Source organism: Lepisma saccharinum, chromosome 9 (genome assembly GCF_977018435.1).
Source record: "Lepisma saccharinum chromosome 9, izLepSacc3.1, whole genome shotgun sequence".
In the NCBI taxonomy this organism is placed as follows: Eukaryota; Metazoa; Arthropoda; class Insecta; order Zygentoma; family Lepismatidae; genus Lepisma; species Lepisma saccharinum.
The window spans coordinates 52,897,450-52,916,018 of NC_139237.1; positions in this window are offsets into that span (position 1 = coordinate 52,897,450).

Here is an 18,569-nt window from a genome sequence, read left to right on the forward strand (position 1 = left end):
AGAAGACAGTTTAGAGTGATTGCACTTCACTTCTTTGCCAAGAAAGTGTTTGAACCACAGTCCTCTTGAAATAGGCTTATATTAATTGACTACAGGTATTTTACCCATGTCACTGCCACCATAACCTTGTTGGTTATTGTTGAAATTTTGCATGTAAAGGAGCTGGTTCCTTAGTACAAATATTGCCCTTTAAGAAATTGTTATTGTTTTGTGGTCTGGAGCAAAGGCTAGATACACTGACCATGAAATTAATACTTTTAATATTTGTATGGAACAGTGTAAACCCACTCCATCTTTAAAAAAAAAGAAGCAAGGTTGTCTTTATATGTGATTTCAGTTGTATACAAGATCAGCAATTGTTGGTGTATGCATACATTTTCCATTGTAGACTTTACAATAGGCATATTAAATAATGCCCAATGAATCAGAACTGAAATGCTTTGTTTTATTTCATAATATGTTAAAAAAAGTGCACTCTTTAGTGAATTGTGTTGTGTAAAAACTGATGTTCAGTGATTTTTTCTTCTTTTTATTCTAATGTTTATTTTTGCTACAAGGAATCTTAGAGTAATGACAGGATGCTTTTTTTCATGTATGCCATACACTTAAAAGTGCGCAGAAGTTTATTAAATTTATATGCATGTATTGATAGCAAGGTGTATATTGTTTTCACATTCACTTCCAAGTGAAAATTTCAATTTGATGTACTTACGCTTATGTTAAGAAAGATTTTAAGTTATTTTGCTGTTGAACTGCAATACAGAGAACAAAGGCTTAGATTTGCCCCATTCCTCCTAAATAAAATAATTTCAGAAAAAAAGAATCTGGCTAAGAATATTTGTATACATGGGACCATGAAATTTTGATTTTATTTTTTAACAGAAATGTACAGGTGAGTTTTTCTTTTTAAAAATCTAGACATAGGGTTATTCAGTTATTGATCTTGTGCGTGCTGTATCTTACCTTTTATTTTCAAAATGCACGAATAAAGGTATTGATGCAGGAGACAATGAAAATTTTTACTTTCAGTTTTTAATGAGAAACTTTGATAACAATATTTAGTATTTAAGGCTCAGCTGGACCTTTGGCATTTGAATGGGCAATTTTTTTCAATTTTTGGTCTCCATTCGAAAAACCTCTTGGATATTTCAAAATATGAAAAATTACATACGCTTAGAATTTTTTCTAGAGCATTGATGTGAAATTACGTGTAGTTTTCTTTCACTGTTGTCTAGATATCATCAATAGTTTAATAGACTTACGTAATCGCGAAACTATAATATCTAGACAACAGCGAAAGAAAACCACGAAAAATCACGTTATTGCTCTAGAAGGAATTCTAAGCATATGTAATTTTTCATATTTTGAAATATCCAAGAGGTTTTTCGAATGGAGACCAAAAGTTGAAAAATATTGCCCATTCGCATGCCAAAGGTCCAGCCAAGCCTTGAAGTATGATTGCCAATACAGAAAATGAAAAATGCACACAAAAAGGTGATGAGAATGATAGCACACTTTCACAAACACATCTTATAAGTTCATGCATCAAAATACATTGGAACCCCAATTTCATGTTTTTCAGGGGATTAGTGAAAAAAACTTAAAAGACAGGAAAATGTAAAACTTGGGAACATTAGATGTTGGTGAGGAACTGGTAAAAGTATTAGATTTGAATCATAACCAGGGCTCGAAAAATTCCAGTTGGCAGGTCGCCATGGCGACAAAAAAATTTCAGCCTGGCGACTGTGATCTTTTGCTGTAATATGTACGAAATTTTGATGATTCGAAGTTCAAATTGCAGTACAGCGTAAGTTAGCAAATTATTTTTTTTTTATCAACGTTGAGTCCGTAACAATTTCTTTCCGTTTGTCCCCCAACACCCCATTTTCTGCTTTCTCAAATAGTTTAGCGATGTTTTGAATACTGTGATGCTCAGCATCTTATACAGTGTGTTTCAAAAGTTGCACAACCTAAACTTTGGAAATGTATATATATCATGAAAACCGTAAGAGATATTTACATCTGTTTTTTCTGCATTATAAAGCCTTATCCATTGAGATATTTTTCAATGCTTAAAATTATCAGTTCAATCCTTACAGAAAATTATATAAATTAATAACTGACGGAAAGCAGCATTCAATTTTTTCCAGAAATGAACTAATGTGCTAAGTATTGGCTCTACATTTACGTGAAAAATCGTAAATCAAGATTTTGTGCAGAAATTGAACTCTTGAGAGAATCCTAGGCTACCCCTGGTTACATTGAATTCTCTTTGCTCACTTTCGCTGCTACTGTGCCTGTTTTTTTCAAATGATTCAGCATGGCTAATTCATTGGAGCAATGCGTGTGCATTGGTGAAGAGTGTTTTACACTCATGTGCAAGAGGTTTTCCAATAAAAATGCCCTGTTTCTGCTGTAGCTACCTCACAAAGCAACTGTTTTATAACCAGTCAAACACCAACAAATGATCCCCACAAATTGTTTCAGAGTTGGTATTTATTGTTGAAAATCAGTTCTCAGATGTTTCCAGCAAATTAACAATGGGTTTTAAAATAATGTAATTGCTTTTATTTAGATAAATGCTAACATAAATTTATGAACCCAGATATAGCCTACAGGATTAGTTTAGTGCAGAAAATCCGGTGTAAATATCTCTTACGATTTTCATGATATACATTTTCAAAGTTTGAATTGTGCGACTTTTGAAACATACTGTAGTATGCACAATTGCTAGTAGGTGGTTTCGTGGTGCCTGATTTTCAGAGCCAGTGCCTAGCTTTGAAGAATATTTTTAGAGCACTGATCATAACAAAAATTGATATTACACATAACGTGTTAAGAACCTCATAATCAGAACCAAATTACTACTGCTAATTGGCAATTTTCAACATTCTCTCTCTGAACAGTGCAAGTCAAAAAAATATTGGAATTTGTAGGAAAATTATTCCAATTAAAGAGCATGAGTAGCGGAAACGATACTTTCTGGAAAAGTATTTTGACCTACTTTTTTGATAGACTAGTCTAACCTTTGGACCTATATATTGTAATGGCAGTTTTTTTACCTTCTAGTTCCTTTTTGACCTATTTTAGTGTTTGGCCTATTTTTGGAACCTGACGTGCTTTTGGGGAAATATTCAAGTTAATTCTAGTACAATGTAGTTACCCTTTTTTGTGTAAATTTACTTTATCTGGAAACTCGTTCTCTCCTTGTATATGGTATGCCCAAATGAAAAGGATACTACAGTTATATCTAAAGAATATTATATTACAGAATATTTGCATGACATAATATGTGAAGTACAATTAATGTGTAACATGATACCTACACGGCCTCCCCCATGGTGCAGTGGTAGCGTCATTGCCTTGTAATCAAGGGGTCCCAGGTTCAATACCTGGTGGAGGCACAAGTGGTTCGGATCCCACTTTAAACTGTAGGTCCAGTCCCGGTTAGCCTCACTGTGCATAAAGTGGACTTAAAACAGCTATGGCGGGAGAAAAAATGATGATTGCTTTTTACGGGTGGTATATTATATTGCTTTAAAGTTGGTTTTACAAAAGGTTAACTTTAAATATATAATATATCAAAAAACAGCAAAAACAAAAGAGAACCACGCTTTACGCGGCCACACGCAGACCCTATTCCACGTGTGGTGTTCCGTATAGTAACAGATATCCCCTGAGATATCTGTTAAGCAACAGACGAACTTTAGCCTAACTTTAATAATCGGTAACTAGAGGAGGGCTTAATAGGCTTATGATTCACTAAAATGATAGAAGGTCAGACACCTTTAAACGACATATTTATTCATGGAAAAGAACATCACTTGTGGCATAGCTACCACCAAACATGGGCACTTCACTGTACAAGACACAAAAAAAAAAGATATACAAAAGATTTTGTACTTACATATCAGCCGTTTTCATACTAGATCAATCAAACCTGGGGCTTTACCCACACTTTTTCACTCTTTATCGCCACATCCCGACACATGGACAAATTTGTAATACACCACACTAAAAAATTATGATTATGTGCTTTCTTGGTGTAACAAAGGCTTTGGGGGGTGATAAATGAATTTTCCTGGCTTTTCTGGGAAGGATGGCTAAGGACAACTTGGATATTCACTGATATCCTCTGGATGCTTTTATGGCGTCAGTCCTGCCGACCATGTGGTTTGGATTTCCACATGGGATGAGGGACACAAAACTCGCTATTTTGCTGAATTTTCACTGGGATCCTTAAATGCACTTGTGGACACAATATCCCACTTGGTCACACACACTTAGGCCTGTGTTTCCTGTAACAGGACCTTAGATCCCTTTTCCCTTCATGTATCCTTTGTTGCTGGCACATGTGGCCATTCACACACTGAATTTCACCAGCAACTTCCAAGCTGACCTGCTCTCAGGTGGGTCTGTAATACAAGTGAGCTTGACTAGCAAGCTCAGAACACAATAGGCCATCTGAAAAGTCCCCTCTGTGACGTCACAGCCTTGGCGGCTTCTCATTGGCCAGCTGGAGTCTTTTGAGATCTTTCCTTGTCTTTGGGAGAGTTGCCACTTTCTCCCGCCAGATGGCAGAGTTATCAATTGCTTAAGAAGCATAAACAAAAGTGTTATTTCAGCTTTTCTGGCTTAGTTATGCCAGATAATTGCAAATGAGTTTAATTTTAATAAATTAGGCATTATTTTACCTGTGGGTGAGTGTTATCTCTGATTTTCAGTAAGGAATAAAAGATTTAGTAAACATGTGATTTGGAGCACATGGTTTTTGTTCTCCAAAATGGCTACTGTTAGCCTAACAATGGTTGGTTCTTTATAAATAAAGCATTTCTACCCCTCCCATGAGTGACAACTGGTTATTAAACATGAACCATGATCCTAATTGGGGTTGGGGGGTATAAATTTCTGGGAGACTAGCTCTCACAAGCTTTCCCTGATGCCAACCTAATGGCCCTTGTACTTAGGTTGGCTTGTGGTTATTTGTGTGTGGGCATGTATGCCCAATGCTGATTGGTCATACATATCCCGGCCCCTCGGGAAAAAGAAAAAGGATTCGAGAAGCGATTAGTTTTTCTTTACCCTCACTAACCTTATACACTATTATGCAAACACACACAAAAATAAACATTCACGGCTATATAAAATTAAATTACACATATGTTGTTAAAAGAAACACTTGAAATGATGTGGCATGTTGACATTAACATACTCCTGTAATAGACATGTTGAAAATTACCATACTTGACATATACATCTACATTGATGTATTCTTGGAAATATACATATTAAAAATATTTGTAATACATTGCGGACAGAGTTTCTGCCTCCTATTCCATTCCTATTAAAGTTCTTGGGTGTCTTGAGTCCTGACTACCCATTATGATAAAGAATTTATATAGATGTACATACATATATATATAAGATACTTCGGTCACCGTACGTAATTTGTAACACTGTTTGTTCTCTTTGCCTCGAAGGGGATGGATTAATCTACCCTTTCAGCACTTAGTCCCAAAGGGACACATTTATAAAAAGAAGCCCTTGAACACTGTACTTAAGTCTGCATACACACATTAAACTTTCTTTATACGTAGGTTCGGATATCACTTGTCTATGCGCACTATGGGTATGTCCTGGTTTTCATGGTTGTTACTTTCCGCTCGGTAATCTAGGGGGGTGACAACCACTATTCGGATACTCCCCATGCTTCCTGTGCCTCAGTGGGCATGGTGGATGGTTCCCAACATCTTGCTTGTGATGTATCGCTCTTCACCCCTAAGCCTGTGTGTTTTGGGATGGTGGCACACTTGTGATGGGTCACTGCACACTATCACTTGCCCCATTACTTACACAATCTGGCTGTGTTGGTGGTGAATTCCCATGTTTGGCTTTGGCTGTACCTTGGTTGTGTCGACATTTACCTTTGGCCTACTCAAACATGGTGGTAGTGGAGATGTGTACTAATTTTGTTTTGGCATTTTTTTTTTTTTTTTTAGCTCTGAGATACATTTCTTACCCTACCCTCAAATAGGACAACATAAATGCAAGATACTCTAAATATAGGATATATTAGAACATTGACAGCACATAAAATGCACAAAAATGAAATATAGGTCCCATATACTATTTACAATGGTTGTTCTGTATTCAGACAGAGCTGAACCCCATCCACAACTTTGCTTAGCATTTTTGAGGCACTTTGGATGCTAAATCGGGATGTAATAGTTTGAGCTTGTCGATGTACAGGTTGTATGCTTTGGGACTACATCTCCATAGCTTCATGTTATTTACATGTTGGTTACTTATATTTCTCCCATTGACACAATGTATAACATTAAAAATATTACATGTTACTTGACTAATACAAATAAATGGACCAAAGAATGTATGAAAGAGTTTATGAGTTTGTCCCTCTAGGGCCTTACTCTGCAAATGTGACTTGAGGAATACTAGGTCATGCAATTGAATTTCCCTCCTGTGTTGTTGCAGATCATTTAACTTCTTATTATTCTTAGCCCTTTTGTCAGCTGTCCGGGACACAGCCATGAAGAGTTGCTGGTCCCATTCAGTCTGTTCTCCGACCGGTATATGGAAATGTTCCATAACCGGATTTCTCAGGGATGTATGCAACCGTAGTTCAGCTGGCGCATACCCTGTAGTGTCATTTATCGAATGATTGATAATGTTGACAACAGCTGGCAACTTATCAGACCAAGTCTTGTGGTTTTCGTGACACATGAGTTTGAGGAGTTTACCCATTTCTAGGTGAGTCCTCTCTACCAGGTTGGCCGAAGGAAGGTATGTTGGTATGAAAAGAACCTGGGTCCCCATGCTCTCAAATGCTTGGGTGAAGTTCTTTGCCCTGAACTGTGGACCATTGTCAACTATTATTCTTTCGGGGGGTGAAAAATGCATGAAATACACTTCCTTTATTTTCTTTACTATTGACGCTGTGGTGGCATTCCTGAGGGGATATGCAGTGATGTACCTTGAGCATCCTTCGAGTACAGTTAAGATGTATCTCTCTTTCCGTTTGCTGGGAGGCAGCGGGCCTACGAGGTCGCAGAAGAGAGTTGCCCCCAACCTTTGTATGTGGTGGGTTTGCAGGATTTGGCGAGGAGGATGGAGGTTTGGCTTGACCTGCTGGCATTGTACACAGTCATTGACCCAGGCTTTAATTGTCCGTCTCATTCCTGGCCAAAAATAGCTGCGGAAAACCTTGTTGTGTGTCTTATCGACACCAGGGTGCCCATCCTCATTGTGGTAGGCGGTAATAACTTGGGGTATTAATGTCTGGGGGATATAAATTCTAAAATTATCCCTGAAATGGAAATCCCTGACTACCAAGATGTTGTTTTGGATCTGGTACTGATTGTCCCAGTTCCTACTTCTGGGGTCATTGCTCTGACATCCTTTAGTCAGATGGTCAATGATGGCCTTACTCTTTGGATCAGCCTGCTGTTCCCGCTGGAGCTGGTCATTGGATAGATTACCCACTGATACGGGCAACAGATGTACAGAGTTTAGGTGTTTCACCTGCTGCTGCTGTTTGTCTGGTGCTCGTGACAGCATATCCGCGAGGCCATTATCCCTCCCAGCCACATACTCTACGTGAAAACTGTAGTTCTGCAGCTTCAAGAACCACCTGGTTAGCCGTACATTCCAGGTGTAGGCAGAGTTGAGCCACGAGAGACTCTTGTGGTCGCATAATATGGTAAAAACCTGGCCTTGGAGAAGGAAGGAAAATTTCTCGATGCACCACACAATGCTGAGAAGCTCGAGCTCCGTTGAAGTGTATCCTAATTCATAGTTTTTGAGGGAGCGGCTGACGTATCCGAGGGGTCGCTTTTCCCCATGCGAATACTGAAAACAGAATCCACCTACCCCGGATCCGGATGCATCCGTTTGAAGATAGAACTTCTGAGAGAAGTCTGGGTGGAAGATCTTACAGTCCCGTTGGACAGCTACTTTCAGCCCCTCGAAAGCATGTTGTGCCTTCGCATCCCATTGCCATTTAGAACCCTTCTTCAACAGATCATAAAGTGGTTGAGTATGTGTATTGTACTGCGGGATAAACTTTCTTATCCAACCAAACGAACCGAGGACCTTTTGCAATTGTTTAATGTTGGTTGGAGCTTGGAGGTTCGCAATCGATTCTACATACTCGGGGCACATGGATATGTGTTGTGAGTTGACGTTATGTCCGAGGAACCTGATTTGGTCCCTAGCAAAGGAACATTTGGATAACTTGAGGGTCATGCCTGCATTTTGGAAGATCTCAAGTATCCTGTCAATGTGCTCTAGATGTTCTTCTAGAGTCTCCGAAAAGATTGTCACGTCATCGACATAAGCTAACGCAAAGGAGTCTGTCCCACTTAGTAGCTTGTTCATTACCTCGATGAACACCTGCATACTGTTGACATGTCCGAAAATCAACCTCTTGAACTGGTACATTTTCCCATTGAACGTGAACGCCGTATATCTCCTGGACCCTTCTTCTAAGCCAATTTGCCAGAATCCTGAGGATATGTCCAGGGAGGAGAAATACTTCTTGCCTTGAAATTGTGAGAAGATCTCCTCCATATTGAGGGGCTTCATTTTCAGCGGTAGGATCAGTTTGTTGATCTCGCGCTGGTCTAGTGTAAGTCGCAGAGACCCATTTGGTTTCTGGACCACTAAGACAGGGGAGACGAACTCAGAGTTGGAGGGTTCAATAATGTCCCACCTGACGAGTTGGTCAATCTCCCTCGCTACCCCTTCTTTATACTTGATCGGTATGGGATAGTTCTTACGAGCTATATATTCGGTTTTGTTGAGGACTATTTTATGTTCATGCATGTTACATTTGCCAGGGCGGTCGCTGAAAACTTTTCTCCTTCGGGAGAGGGTTTGAAACAATGACTCTTGCTGTTCTATTGTTAGGGTTGCTGCTTCGGTGGCAGCTTTCCTTATATCCGCATGGGACGCAAAATCTGTCTCCTGGAATATATCCAGGGGGAAAATATCAATTTTGTGGATAGGAGATGGCCCGTCTGGTTCCGTCGCTAAGTCAACCGGTAAGAACTTGGTGACTGCGGAGCAAGAGCTATTCTGGAATAGCAATTGGTGTGATGCAAAATCTACTTGGGCGTTGACCCCATATAACCAATCGAGACCAAGAATGCAGTCGATGCTTAGCTCATTTACGACTAAGAACTCCACCATTAGCGTGACATTTTCAATTGTGACACCTACGGATGTGACTCCCATGATTTTCTGCTTTTTGGACCCTGAATAGTCTATCAACTTGATGTTGTCACACTTAATTAACCTTGGGCGTGACGCTTTTTGATTGATCTTTCTCCACATTCTGGAATGGAGTACAGAGATCTCCGCACCCGAGTCTACAAGAGCTCTGGTGGGCATGTCTACTAGGGTTACATTTATAAGGGCACCATATCTGCTAACACCTGTTTTATTGATGGGTACTACACTGTTACAATTATCCCTAACCAGTTCCTTTTCTATGGACTCATAGTCGTCTAAGTTAAGGAATGATACATTTACTAATCTGGGGGGTTTTACTTCACCTTCGCCACCATCACCCCCTATGAGAGCAGCGTTGGCTAGTTTCCCGTCGGTGGGGTGTATGGCATTATGGCGTCTAAATCCTCCCATTGTTGAGGTGACTGACGTTTGTTGGTCTCTGGCTGTTGCTGGGTAAACCACTGTACCTCATCTAACGCCTTGAGAATCACGTCCATGCCCCTGGGGCTGAGGTGAACCAGGTCAGGCCTTTTGTAACTGCCATACCCCATGGTTTCCTCAAATAAGGACATATTTAATTCTTGACCCTGGTGAGTAAACTTGGAAGAAACATCAAGCACTCTTATAGTACCTTTGTTCTCCAGTGAGGTAATTTTACCTAGGAGAGAATCATACCCTGCCCAGAACTTAGCTCTATTTTCCTTAGCTAGTCTGGGAATTGGTGGAGGTGTCAGAATGATTATCTTCTTGGCACCTTTCCTCTTAAGAACCCCTACTATGCACTCGAGGTTCCGCAGCACTCGGTCGCTGTCTTCCCCTCGGAGCATGTCATTTGTTGCAATCATCAACACTACTTTATCGTGCACACTTTTAGTACGACGGAGTTCACTGAGCAGCTGGCTAGAGGATTGTCCCGACTTACATAGCCCTACATGGTATCTACCGTCATAGTCCCTTTGGACTGGGTAACCAAACTTCTTTTGAGCTAGCCTAGACAACATTGAATCTCCAATGGCTTGATGAGCCTTAATGATTGGATGATGATTACACTGGGCTGAACATGGTGGGCTTAATCTAGGTTCGGCATCGCCCCTCCCCACTTCAGGACGTTGCCTATCTAGTTTCCCTGACTGTGGCTTTCGGAATGCACCTCAGCTATATGCTCTGTGGACCCGAGAGGTCTTAACGAACTCCTACCCTGGGGTTCTATACCCCTTCTTGGTCCTTTACCTTTTTTCCCGCTGATGGGTTCCTTAAACCTATTCTTATCCCTACGCCTATACTGGTTACTGTATGCTTTATCGGGATCTGATGGACCACTGGTGTCATCCTTCCCACGACTCACGTACGTCTGGTTGACGTGAGGGGTGGTTCTCCCATATGGAAGTCGTGCATGCCTTGTGCTATCCCTCTCAGGGTTTTGTGGTGCCTGTACACTTTCATACCTGAGTATGGAATTGGCCACTGCCTGTAAAGAGGTAAAGGGGGCTAGAACCAGCTGATCCCTTAAGCTACGTGGCAGCTGTTGGATGACATGCGTAAAAATCTGGTGATCTGCAATTTCTGGTAAGGCCAGTCTAAACATCTTCACCTGTTTCCAAAAATATTTATGCATTGATCTATGTAGGTTAGGGTTATATTTGCCATTAAGGGCTTTCGATAATGAGGAAGCCCTCCACCCATCACCTTGAAAGTACTTCAGGAACTGTTTCCTAAAGTTCACGTACGATCGGAACTTGTGTTCGTTCCTTTCGAACCACTGGCGTGCCTCGTCCCGCAGACTATACAACACTATTTTAAGGGCATCTTCCAGATCTATTTCTAGAAGATCAAGATCCCTCTCAAATTCTTGTAGGAAATCAGAGGCCAGATTATTTCCCTGACCGCTAAACGTGGGCAGTTGTTTTAGGTCTGAGAACCTAACCCTGGGTGCACTTTCACGCCTTCTTCGGTTTTTCCTTTTCCGTTGGCTTCGGAATTCTGTGTCCGAACCTCCGGATGAGGATTCCGAGAAGTTATGTGAAACATGGTACCTTTGGGGGGAGGAATACCCACTACTATGATCTGACATTGGACCTCTGCTAGTGACTTCGGGAATTTTGTGCAAGTGGTTGGTGGTTCCGACGGCAGACTCTTTACTTGGGTGAGGACTTGGCTTGGTGCATGGGTTTACCGGAGCAGGTGATTTAGTAATGTACCTCTCCAACCCCTCTAGGCACGCCAAAATTTTCGTGAGGGCTGCACTATCTTTAGCCTGTTCGGTTGCCTGACCCTCCTCACTATTGGCTGATAGCGGAAGGGTGGGCTGCGGAACACTCTGACCCTCGGAGATGATATTGTGCGAACTAGGTTCTTCAACCATACAGTTCTGCATCTCCCTCCTCAATCGCTCAAGAATTCTATCTTCTATGGCGATGGCACTATCACTGCGGGCAATTTCCCTGCAAGTGTTCTCCAGAGCATCTAACCTGCCTAGGAGTTGTGCTACGGTGGTCTGGTTGTCTGTGCCATTTACCCCTTGCACTATTTCCCTCAATTCACTAACTTGTTCAGATAGCTGGACATAGTCCCTATTGACCTGTTTTTCCAGCTCGTTACATCTGATTTCTACGTTACTGATCCTGTCGGTTTTTGATGATACCGACCGAACCAATGCTTCGGAAGTTTTTGTCGTTACGTTGTGGATGGAGTCCAGTCTGGCCTGGAACTCCATACGAACAGCCTCCAGTTTCCTATGCATCTCTGCTGATGCCTGAATGATCTCCCTTCCCTGACTGTCAAGCTTTTGTCCCTGACTATCAATTTTTTGCCCTTGTCTATCAAGCTTTTGTCCCTGACTATCAAGCTTTTGTCCCTGACTATCAATTTTTTGCCCTTGACTATCAAGCTTTTGCCCTTGGTCTTTGAGCATGGCAATAATTAAGGCTAGTTGGGAGTCTCCACTACCACTGGGGGATGATATATGGCCGGCTGGCCGTTCTAGTGACTTTGACCTTGTATCCATTGTAGTGAATCTGCTACCTCTGAGTCTCATAATCTCGTATGGCGGGAGAAAAAATGATGATTGCTTTTTACGGGTGGTATATTATATTGCTTTAAAGTTGGTTTTACAAAAGGTTAACTTTAAATATATAATATATCAAAAAACAGCAAAAACAAAAGAGAACCACGCTTTACGCGGCCACACGCAGACCCTATTCCACGTGTGGTGTTCCGTATAGTAACAGATATCCCCTGAGATATCTGTTAAGCAACAGACGAACTTTAGCCTAACTTTAATAATCGGTAACTAGAGGAGGGCTTAATAGGCTTATGATTCACTAAAATGATAGAAGGTCAGACACCTTTAAACGACATATTTATTCATGGAAAAGAACATCACTTGTGGCATAGCTACCACCAAACATGGGCACTTCACTGTACAAGACACAAAAAAAAAAGATATACAAAAGATTTTGTACTTACATATCAGCCGTTTTCATACTAGATCAATCAAACCTGGGGCTTTACCCACACTTTTTCACTCTTTATCGCCACATCCCGACACATGGACAAATTTGTAATACACCACACTAAAAAATTATGATTATGTGCTTTCTTGGTGTAACAAAGGCTTTGGGGGGTGATAAATGAATTTTCCTGGCTTTTCTGGGAAGGATGGCTAAGGACAACTTGGATATTCACTGATATCCTCTGGATGCTTTTATGGCGTCAGTCCTGCCGACCATGTGGTTTGGATTTCCACATGGGATGAGGGACACAAAACTCGCTATTTTGCTGAATTTTCACTGGGATCCTTAAATGCACTTGTGGACACAATATCCCACTTGGTCACACACACTTAGGCCTGTGTTTCCTGTAACAGGACCTTAGATCCCTTTTCCCTTCATGTATCCTTTGTTGCTGGCACATGTGGCCATTCACACACTGAATTTCACCAGCAACTTCCAAGCTGACCTGCTCTCAGGTGGGTCTGTAATACAAGTGAGCTTGACTAGCAAGCTCAGAACACAATAGGCCATCTGAAAAGTCCCCTCTGTGACGTCACAGCCTTGGCGGCTTCTCATTGGCCAGCTGGAGTCTTTTGAGATCTTTCCTTGTCTTTGGGAGAGTTGCCACTTTCTCCCGCCAGATGGCAGAGTTATCAATTGCTTAAGAAGCATAAACAAAAGTGTTATTTCAGCTTTTCTGGCTTAGTTATGCCAGATAATTGCAAATGAGTTTAATTTTAATAAATTAGGCATTATTTTACCTGTGGGTGAGTGTTATCTCTGATTTTCAGTAAGGAATAAAAGATTTAGTAAACATGTGATTTGGAGCACATGGTTTTTGTTCTCCAAAATGGCTACTGTTAGCCTAACAATGGTTGGTTCTTTATAAATAAAGCATTTCTACCCCTCCCATGAGTGACAACTGGTTATTAAACATGAACCATGATCCTAATTGGGGTTGGGGGGTATAAATTTCTGGGAGACTAGCTCTCACAAGCTTTCCCTGATGCCAACCTAATGGCCCTTGTACTTAGGTTGGCTTGTGGTTATTTGTGTGTGGGCATGTATGCCCAATGCTGATTGGTCATACAGCAACTCAAACCAAAATGATACCTACACATAATTGCCATTGATATTGATGCACTGATCCCAGCGCATAGGAAGTGAGTGGATGGCTTCAGTGTCAAAACTCCTGGGTTGCTTACGGATCCAGTTTTCCTCTCTGTTCTGCACTTCCTCGTCACAGGTGAACTGTTGACCTTTGAGTGATTGTTTTAAGGGGCCGAAGATACGGGAGTCACATGGGGAAATATTGGGGCTGTACGGGGGATGTGCGAGGACTTCCCATTGAAATGTTCTCAGCAGGCCGAGGGTCTTCTCGGCCAGATGTGGCCTAGCGTTGTCCTGGAGAGCATTATACCCTTCGAGAGCTTGCCCGGGTTGTGGCAAGTCCTTGATGCTTTCGTGTCGCCCACACAATACTGACACCAACGGAATATGGTGCAACGTGCGAGACACTGCTCTCCGTAAACATCCTTCATCCTGCGATAAATTTGTGAAGCATGCTAGCCTTGGAAATTGGATTACAGCTCTGCGCTGATCTGGAGGAATCCATAATGCACCCGTCCACGCAAAACAACTCTTGCCAATTGAGGAAACAGCAGGCGAAGCCGTTTGCTACACCTGCAAACTGGGACAAACACTACACCAGCTATCGGCAAACATATTTACCTTCTTCGATTAGATACAACACTACAACAGCAAAGGTCTCATTTGTGCATACCTTATATAAAGATGTCTTTAAGTTTGCTAATTTAATTCTTAAATATTGTAATGCCATGTTCGAGAAGCAATTGACTGCAATCTTTTTAGTCTTATCTAGTATTAAGGCCATGTGCAACTAAAAAAAAAAAAAAAAATAGAACTGAAGACAATTGAAGAAATTGCAGACAACTTTTTGTTGTAGTATTAAGTACCTTATGTACTAGTATTTAAAAGAAATATATATGTACACTATAAAATGCATGAAATGTGTGGACTACAAGTGTCAACAATATACAGTGGAACCTTGAGTTTATGTTTTTCTGGGGACCAACCTGCAAAAACTTAAAATGGGGGGAAGGGGGATTTTATAAAATTTTGCTATGTTGGGACCGTCAAGCTTGAATGTATAATGCAGGAAAATATAAAATCCTGGAACATAAAATCGGGGTTCCACTGTAAATGCACAGGATGTGGCCTTGAGAGATTTTGGTTTTTATTTATTTATTTATTTATAAGTGTTTTTAAACTGCCGAGAACAGCTTTTCAGCCTTAATACAGCAGTATTACATGGTTACAAGGTTACATATTACAAGGTATCCAAAACCACAGTATTGGACAAGAGAGCATTTCAAAATATTTAGCAAACATAACAGAACTACAAGAATTTTAAAAATGCATTAAAAAATATACAATTGTTATATTTCAACTATAGAACTATAAAAGAGTTCTTAAATAATTATCCTTATATATGAAGTTGAAATTGTTTTAACAACGTTATCAATATCTATCTCACAGTATTCGAATTATAACTGTTTGAGATACAGAACATAATTGTTATTTTTGTAGTTCTTATCAAGACACAATAATTTGCTATTTCCTCTCAAATTGTATGATTTCACCTTAAGCCATATCATACGAAGGACTTTTGGTACCATATATTTTCCCTCCTTGGCTTGATAGGTACTCATGAGAAAGGGTTTAATATAGCTAGGAAAATAGGTGTCATGAGACTGGAGTTGGAACCCGGACCACCGCTTCTTGATCTTGAGATGCTGTGTTGTGAAGTTTGTTTCCATAAGCAGTAAAGACTGATGAGAGGTGTCATCATCCGGAGATTGGCCTCATGAGGGAAGACTTCACCTCACTCTCCGGAAGACTTGTAAGGGTGAGGGCTTGAGTGAGATAAGTTATTAGGGTGAAGGTGAGTTGTGACTGTGAGGGTAAAGGATGTTCAAAAAGTCATGCAACCAAGACTTTTCAATGGACGTAACTTTTGTACAAAAAGCGATAATGTGAATCTTACTTTGGGTATTAATTTGTGTATATTTTTTAAACACTGAACAAGAAAATCATGCTCTACATGAATGTTCATTGTGTGGAAGAAGTTACTAAGGCTTAAAGTTTTTGTACAAAGTAAAAACAAACTGATAAAAGACAGCTGTATGATCTCTCTGGACATTTATCAAATTGATAAAAAAAATGTTTATGCGTTTTGTGCATTACAGATCATTTACAGAGTTAATTATAGCATATAAAACAAGTATGTTTTTTGAAATTATGAGGTGCACTGGCGATGATGATGTCTGAGGTTAGTGTCATGTGTGTACAATATCTTGCTACGTTGTTCAATCAATCCCCAAATGAAAGAAAACATTTGAAATTTATCATGCAAAAAGATAGATAGGTTATAGATCGACCACAAGGAAAAAACCTTGGGATGAAAAGTCCCCGCTCAGTTTTCCCTTCTTCCCTCCACCTCGGTCCATAAGGATGCATGGTCCACTCTTCCCCCTCCCCTTCTCGCGGGGGTACGCCGCACTGGACACGCGGGTCTCTGCAGGTTGTTTTGCTCGTGGTTCCACTATAGCTTTTTCTACGATAAATTTCAAATCTTTTCTTTCATCGGGACATAGTTTGAAGGAGTCATATATTGGGCACAAATGGTACTGCCCTCTGACATTACCAATGTTGCCCATGCACCTCGTAATTAAGGAATATAGAAACTTGTTTTATGAATATGCTATAGTTAACTTTATAAATCGTCTGTAATGCTCAAAATGCCTAGAAATGTTTAGGTTGTTTTTTTTTGTAAATACCTTGGAAAGCATTTTATAGCAAAACAAGTCATGACAAAAAATAATCTGCATAAAATACTCTACAAGTAAGGAAGGTTCTGTGCATTGTTCTAGGATGATGTTCCATTTCGGAGCTAGTTAGTTATTGGTTCAGTTGGTTACTACATTACATTACAAAATCAATTCGTGGCATGCCTATTAGTTTTAACATGTTAACTGCCATGTGAGTTGTAATTATCTTGCTCTATTTTTATGCCCAGGGCATATGTGTGTCTACCTTGGGAGCCTCGTGGTGCAGTGACAACTTGTGCTACCATGCTAAAACACATGCCTTACTTGAAGAGTGACCCCCGTGAACAAAATTGTGCAGATGGTTTGTAAAAAATTCATTTAGTGATGTTATTGTTACAATTAATACAAACAATTTAAAAAGTGTGGATCAAATGAATCTATGCTTTGAAGAAAACAATAACAATGTTCAGAAAAACACAGTAACAATACTTGGAAAAAGACACAAAAAAAACAACATAGTTTTGCTGTGAGCCAAATACGTGGTGTGCACTAGTACGAGGGCCACTATTTATATTTTGAGCCTTGGCAACACTGATTGAAGTTAGGCGCGATTTGACGTTTGCACGGAATCGTCAGGCATTATTGACCATAACGTACTTCAAATGTTTTGTCAATAGCTTCATTTGTGTTGTTTATGTTGCCTTGGAGATTGCGCGACAACAATATAATGGAATTAACTCATGAACATTTTCGTGCGATGATTTTTTAAGATTTTCGACGTGGATTATCAAGACGAGAGTGCATCGATCAACTTACTTCCACATTTGGCGATGAAGCCCCATCCTTTGCCACTGTGAAACGCTGGTATAACGAATTTAATCGTGGCCACCATTCGCTCCCCGACGAGATTCGCGAAGGTCGTCCAAAATCAGTTGTTGTTGAAGAAAACATTGATGCTGTGCAAAACCTAATACTGCAAGATCGTCATCTGACATACCGTGAGATTGAGGCAACCATAGGCATTAGTTCCACCAGCATATATAAAATATTACATGATCATTTAGCTGTGAGAAAGGTATGTTCTCGTTGGATCCGACACAATTGGACAAAAACTCAAAAAGACGCTCGCGTCAATTGTGTCAAACAAATGCTCAATAAATACAATCGTGGTGCTTCAAAAGACGTATATAAGATTGTAACAGGTGACGAATCATGGATATATGCATATGAGCAGGAACGTAAACAGCAGTCGACTGTATGGGTGTTTCAAGATGAACCCAATCCATCAAAAGTTGTTTGCGCTCGAAGCACATCGAAACAAATGGTCGCCTGTTTTTTCTGGAAAACTGGTCATGTGACAACTGTGCCTTTAGAGGAACGTAGAATGGTCAACTCTGATTGGTACACAACAATTTGTTTGCCAGAGGTCTTCGGTCAAATACGGAAAACAAACAAAAACGCCGTCGGATCATTCTTCATCAAGACAATGTCAGCTGTCACACATCTTGTCTAACAACCAACTTTATGAACAGTCAAAAAATCGAGTTGATGGGTCATCAGCCGTACAGTCCTGATTTGGCACCCAATGACTTCTTCTTGTTCCCGAATGTCAAGAATAAATTGCATGGACAACGATTTTCGTTGGCGGAAGATGCCGTTGATGCTTCAAAAACCATATTATGGAGGTGTCTCAAGAAGATTGGAAAAACTGCTTTGACAAATGGTTCGAACGAATGCAAAAGTGTATTGACCATAAAGGAGAATACTTCTAAAAACAATAAAGCAGTTTTCAATGCCAAATTCCTGTTTTTTCATTGTTAGGCTCAAAATATAAATAGTGACCCTCGTATAATAGTTTATTGTAGTGCCATGCTGCATGTGTTGCATATGACTCGTGCACAAGAAATAACAATTTTTCATCTAATCCAGAAACTCATGACTTTCAAGTTTTTATTATGTTCTAGTAATAAAACCTCAT